Genomic DNA, 6,000 nt, shown 5'->3' on the forward strand with positions numbered 1-6,000 from the left:
ATCAAATAATGATCATTATAACTTAGAAAGCATTGAACGAATTTATGCGTAGGATAATACATATAACTTGTTAATAATTAGAAGTATTTCCATTTTCATAAAGAAGTTGCAGTACAATTAATACAACTTGAAAACCATAACCTTATACAAAAGTAAGCTTTTATGGATCTTTGTGTAAAAAATTGAGGATGTACCCGCTAGCTTCTACAGGTTGCATGTTGTACCATCCTTGTTATAAAGTTTAGAGTGTACAATAATATTTAATTATAATTTATATATATAATAAAATCAACATATTAATTATGGAGTAAATATTTATTTTAGTTTTTTATGTTTTTAGACTTTACTGGTTTTATCACACACAAAAATTAAAAATCCAAAATGATCCTTAAAAATTTCAAATGTAGGTTAAACTAGTATTTTTTAGCATGTTTTATAACATATGACAAAGACTAATTTGATGCACACATTTTTGAAGACTATTTTAAGTTTTTTAATTTTTGAGAGACCAAACATTTAAGGTCAAAAAAACATGAGAAACTGAAATGAGTATTTACAGTTAATTCTAAATAACATTAATTAACAATTAAAGATGTTAAAGAAAAATATATATTCATTAAAGTGTCACTTGTCATTCGTTTACAAACTTAAACTCATCAATGATTGAATCAGGCATAAACATTTCAGTTATTTTATTTTTGTTGTGCAATGACTCATATTCTCTAATAACAACAATACAAGTTATGAGTTTGGGCTAATTTAAATGGGTTGGAGTAGATGATTATATATTTATGTTATGTAACCCTAATGTAACAAGAAGAAGAATAGTAAAACACAAATCTTTATTCTCTAATAATATATAGTGGTAGCTTCTCAATGCTCCCGGTGACGTATGCACAATTGGTCGAACCTCGTTACCAAATCCCTTGTGTTATTCTCTTTTCTCTATACTTTTTTACTATTTGATTGATCGCATATTCCTAAAAAATTTCAATATAAATCACCATGTTGTCAATAAGAAATTTGTCTTGATTAATGATTGAATCGGTGTATAAGAAATTCAGAATATATCAACAATGTCTATAAGTGCACCCCAACATGCTGGGGTATAAAAGTTCAGTTTGATTATTAATGTATTTCAGTGATCGACTAAACACAAAGATATAGTTTGGTTCACCTTAACTAAATGAAATGATGATAAAGATGTATCTTTGCGTTAACTTAGTAAAATTGTAAGTGTAATATAGAAATACCTTCCTCCTTATAAAATAATTATGTTAATATTTACATGTCCATTCAGAAAATTAAGACAATTTTTATTTTAACAATTTTACCCTTTTATAATTAATAAAACAATTATTGAGTGAAAAGGAAGAGTATAATTATAAAAAAAATATAAACCACAAATTAGGAAATTTTTGGTGAAGATATAGAAACATGAATAATAAGTGACACAATTAGTATTTTATCATGAGGAAATACCTACTTTCATCTTTAAATGTAACTTGATTCTAGAAAAAATAAAACTCTAAATTAGTATTTAAAAATCATAAATATGAGTCAAAATATTCTCTATTAAGGGTAATAAAAAATTGCTCTAAAAATTAATGTATTTATAAAATTCACATTAATAAATATGTGTTAGTCATTAATTCTCAATGCAAAGCTATCTTTTTCAGTAAATTAAAATATGCCATTTAGATGTAAAGCACAAAAAACTTACTTTTACTAAATAATTAAACCAATATAGCAAAACATCACCATTTTATAACTTCAATCACCAAAAAGTTTTATAATTCTCACTAGTTTTAGTCGTTAACCCAATCATTCTCTATCTACTTTTGGATAATTTGATCTAATTATACATAACTAAATGAAATAATGATAAAGATATATCTTTGAGTTAACTCATTTAGTTAAATTGTAAGTGTAATCTAGAAATACCCCCTCCTTATAAAATAATTCTGTTAATATTTACCTGTCCTTTTAGAAAATTAAGACAATTCTAATTTTCATAATTTTACCCATTTATAATTAATAAAACAATTATTGACCGAAAAGGTAGAGTATAATTATAAAACAAATATAAATGACAAATTAGGAAATTTTGTGGTGAAGATATAGAAACATGAATAATGACATATTTTATCATGAGGAAATACCTACTTTCATCTTTAAAAGTTTTCATGTGTACTAACTTGATTCTAGAAAAAATAAAACTCCAAATTAGCATTTAAAAATCATAAATATGAGTCAAAATGTTCTCTTTTAGGGATATTCAAAAAGACTAATTTAACACACATTTAATATTTTTGGTCACTATTTTAGGGTTTTCAAATTCTCATACGAATAACTCTGCTTCGAGATGGTGGAAGGACTTGGGAAAATTGGGCTCTCTTGTTTAGGCTTCAGGGGGTAGTTTGTGGATAATGATTTGAAGAAAATTGGCAATGGTCTTCAAACTCTCTTCTGACATGATATTTGGGTTTGTAATCAGAGTCTCAAAGTGATTTTTTCTAGATTATTCAATCTAGCTTCTAATCATGGATCTTGGGTGGGGGACAATGGTTATTGGAAGGATGGTGTCTGGTATTGGGAAATTCCTTGGAAGAGAATTCTGTTTGGTAAAGATGAATCTTTAGCCAAGGATCTTTATGATCTGATTAATCACCATTCGTGTAAGCTGGACATAAGTGATACATAGAGATGGGGGCTTGACGGATAGGGCGACTATGTGGTGAAAACATTTTACTTGGCTCAAATGAATCAAAAATAATCTTCTATAGGTATTGTGCTAAAAAATTGTTGGATTAATTGTTTGCCTTCAAATATTTGTTGTTTTGGATGGAAACTCATAAGAAAAAGGCTCCCAACAATGGATGAACTCTTTAAGAGGAATATTATTGTGAGCGTGGATGATATGGTTTGTACTTTTTGCAATAATCATATTGAAACTATTGACCACTTGTTTATATCTTGTGACTTTGTTGCAAGTTTTTGGAAAGGTTTTTACACTTAGTTTCAGGTTCCTACCACAATCTCTTCCACAATTATGGATTTTTTCAAGCTTCATGCAACATTTTCCAAAGCAGAAATAGCCTCTTGAACTCTTTGATGAATGTTGTCAAAGACATTGCAATTCTAGATTTTGAGCTTGGCCTTAAGCCTTTTTAACTTTTCAGTCAAAATATACATAGGACATCCAAAAATATTCTCTTTCCAAACTTCCTCAATCACCCTTGAGCAATCAGGGTGCTCTATCCACAATTTTAAGAATCTAAAAGGAGATATTCTCCTGACCACCGAGGAAATGGAGTTAAGGAGAAGAGGATGATGGTCAGAAGAAATCCTGGGCAGAGTGTAGCAAGAGGCTTGACTCCAAATTGATAGCAATTCATCATTACACAAGCTTCAGTTAAGTCTTTTTTTTTGTGAGAGCTAAATCTCTTCTTTTATTGGACCAAGTGAATTCATCTCCTCTTGTAACTAGGTGAACTAGATTAGCCTCCTCAGAAAATGAATTGAAATCCTCTGAAAAAGTAGTGCAAGGAAGCCTAGTACATGTACACTCATTAGAGCTCAAGACCACATTAAAATTCCCTATGCAGTTTCAAGGACCAACATTTAACCTCATAAGAGCTTTTAAGTCTTCCCAAAGAAACCTTCTCTGAGTGTAGTGATTATTAGCATAAACATCACAAAGGTGCTCAACCTTATTCTCAATAGATAAAGACATAGCAAAGGACTGACTAGAGGAAGCAATCAGAACATGATTTAAGTTCTTGTTGCAAAGGACCCAAAGGTTAGGCTTCAAAGAGCCTCTATCATTAGAAACAAAAAAAGTAAGATTCAGCTCAAACCAAAACAAGTTGTTGACATCCCCTATAGAGATCATAGGTTCAACAATAAAAACTAGATCAGGCTTATTGGCAAGAGACATATTCTTCAGGACCAATTTAGTTTTGGAATTCCCCAACCCCTTACAATTCTAATATATGACTTTCATTAGGCAATATTGAGATAGCCACCCCTACGGGATAGTGAATTCTCTCATAATTATTTTTTTCTTTTTCATTCTCTTTTTCTGAGATTTAGATAGGACTGAAGTGAAAGACACTTCCTCCAATGAAGGTTCCTCGAGATTTCTACTCAGCCCATAATGTTCCCACTATTGAACAATGACATTAACTGGCTCAGGGTTCACCACTCTATGAGTAGGAACTTCAACAAATGTGTGTTCCACTCTAGAGTCAACCAATTCCTCCTCCACTGAAGCAACAAAAGGAGCAATGTTTGGAGACAACATCACACTTTCCATATTATCAAGGTTGAGATCCCTGCTACCGAACTCCAAGTCTATCACCAAGTCATTTTGCTTTTCCAAAACCTGATCTTTGTTAACTGGATTATTTTTCTTTGCTTTGGGGACATCCTCATCAGACTCTTTTTTATTCACTATCTTACAGTTGGAGATCATATGGCCTAACTCCGGGAGATTTTCATATTCCATGTTGACAAAGAAAGCAAATCCTTCTTTTTCCACCAATATTTGGTCTAGAAGCTGAGCTTTCAAGTTGATGTCAACTGGGACTTTGGAAAAATGGCCAAAAGTTCTATTGTTAGTTGCATCATCAATAGAGATTGGAGTATAATTGTCTCCAGCTATGGAAAAGATGATCCTTGGGCTCCAATATTCTTATGGAAGACCCTGGATTTTGACCCAACATTGTGTGTGAGACTGCTTCTACAATGAAGGATTAAAATTAGGAGACCATAAGAAAAGTCTAAGGAACCCTGGATTTAGGTGTTATGAGCCAATAAAGCATACAATTCTCATATCATCCACTGAGGAGAAGGAAAACTCGTAGTAGCCTCTTCCAAGTGAAAGTGTGGAAGATTGAGAGTGCAAAATGTCAAGGATTGCATTAGCAACGTTTGCCTATGTTTTGATGAAGACAAGGAATTAATTAAGGCTTGAAGATGGCTCAACAATCAACAACATGTCGAGGGCTCAAGTGGTGACTTATTAGACTTAGGTTATAATTCTTTATTATCTTTTTAGAAGTCTAAGATGTTTGCCATAGATATTGAGTCTAGGTTAGGTAAACCTAGGTGTGAGTCTCACAAGACTTAATAAAGTAATTAATCCACTAAAATGAGACATCGTCTAGAAGTATATGATAATTAGGTTCATGCATTTGAATACAATGATTTTATGCATTAAAGATATTATATTTGGAAATCATGTATTGCATGAGCATACATCATATATGTAGTTTACCATGCATTAACAAGCTAATTTTACACTGTTTAATCGATTATGAATAGTGTTAATCGATTAACAGAATTGCAGTTTCAACAAAAAACTGAAAACAGATATTTTCAACAACCCGTTAATTGATTAAATGAGTACTTATTTGATTAACTGAGACTTTAAACAATTTTCTATTTAAACTGAAATCTCAACATATGTGGCATAAGTATCCATGCACTTTTACATCATTCTCTCTACATATTTTGGAGTCATTCACTGTTATACATAGGAGAAAATATTACATGTTGAATTAGGAGAAATATTATATCATGCTAAGGCTTTAGTTTTCATATTCATATTGCATGATTCTTTAAAGAGCTTTCTTGCATCATTCTTGTGTTTCTTGAAAAGAAAAAGAGATAGTTCTTTATGATTGCATAATTTCAGAAACCTCATGCATGAACATTCATATTAGACTAGGATGTCTTATAAATTCTTGCTTAGGTTTTAGGCTTTGATCTTTATTGTAATATCTGAGTATTTAGTACTCATTCATAACTCAAAACATTGTTATTCTAGGATTGGGAAAATCCTAGTTGCGGTTAGGTAAGGTGTTCTTCACAAAGACTTGGAGGTCTTGGGATAAAGAGCGATACCTTGGCTGGGGCTGAATCGCGTAAGAAAGGTTTTCTTGAGAGGCGGTTTCGGAAAGGTCAAACCAAGGGTGACGAAGTTCTTTGGGTTCC

The sequence above is a fragment of the Lupinus angustifolius genome, chromosome LG19 (assembly GCF_001865875.1).
Source record: "Lupinus angustifolius cultivar Tanjil chromosome LG19, LupAngTanjil_v1.0, whole genome shotgun sequence".
Lineage (NCBI taxonomy): Eukaryota > Viridiplantae > Streptophyta > Magnoliopsida > Fabales > Fabaceae > Lupinus > Lupinus angustifolius.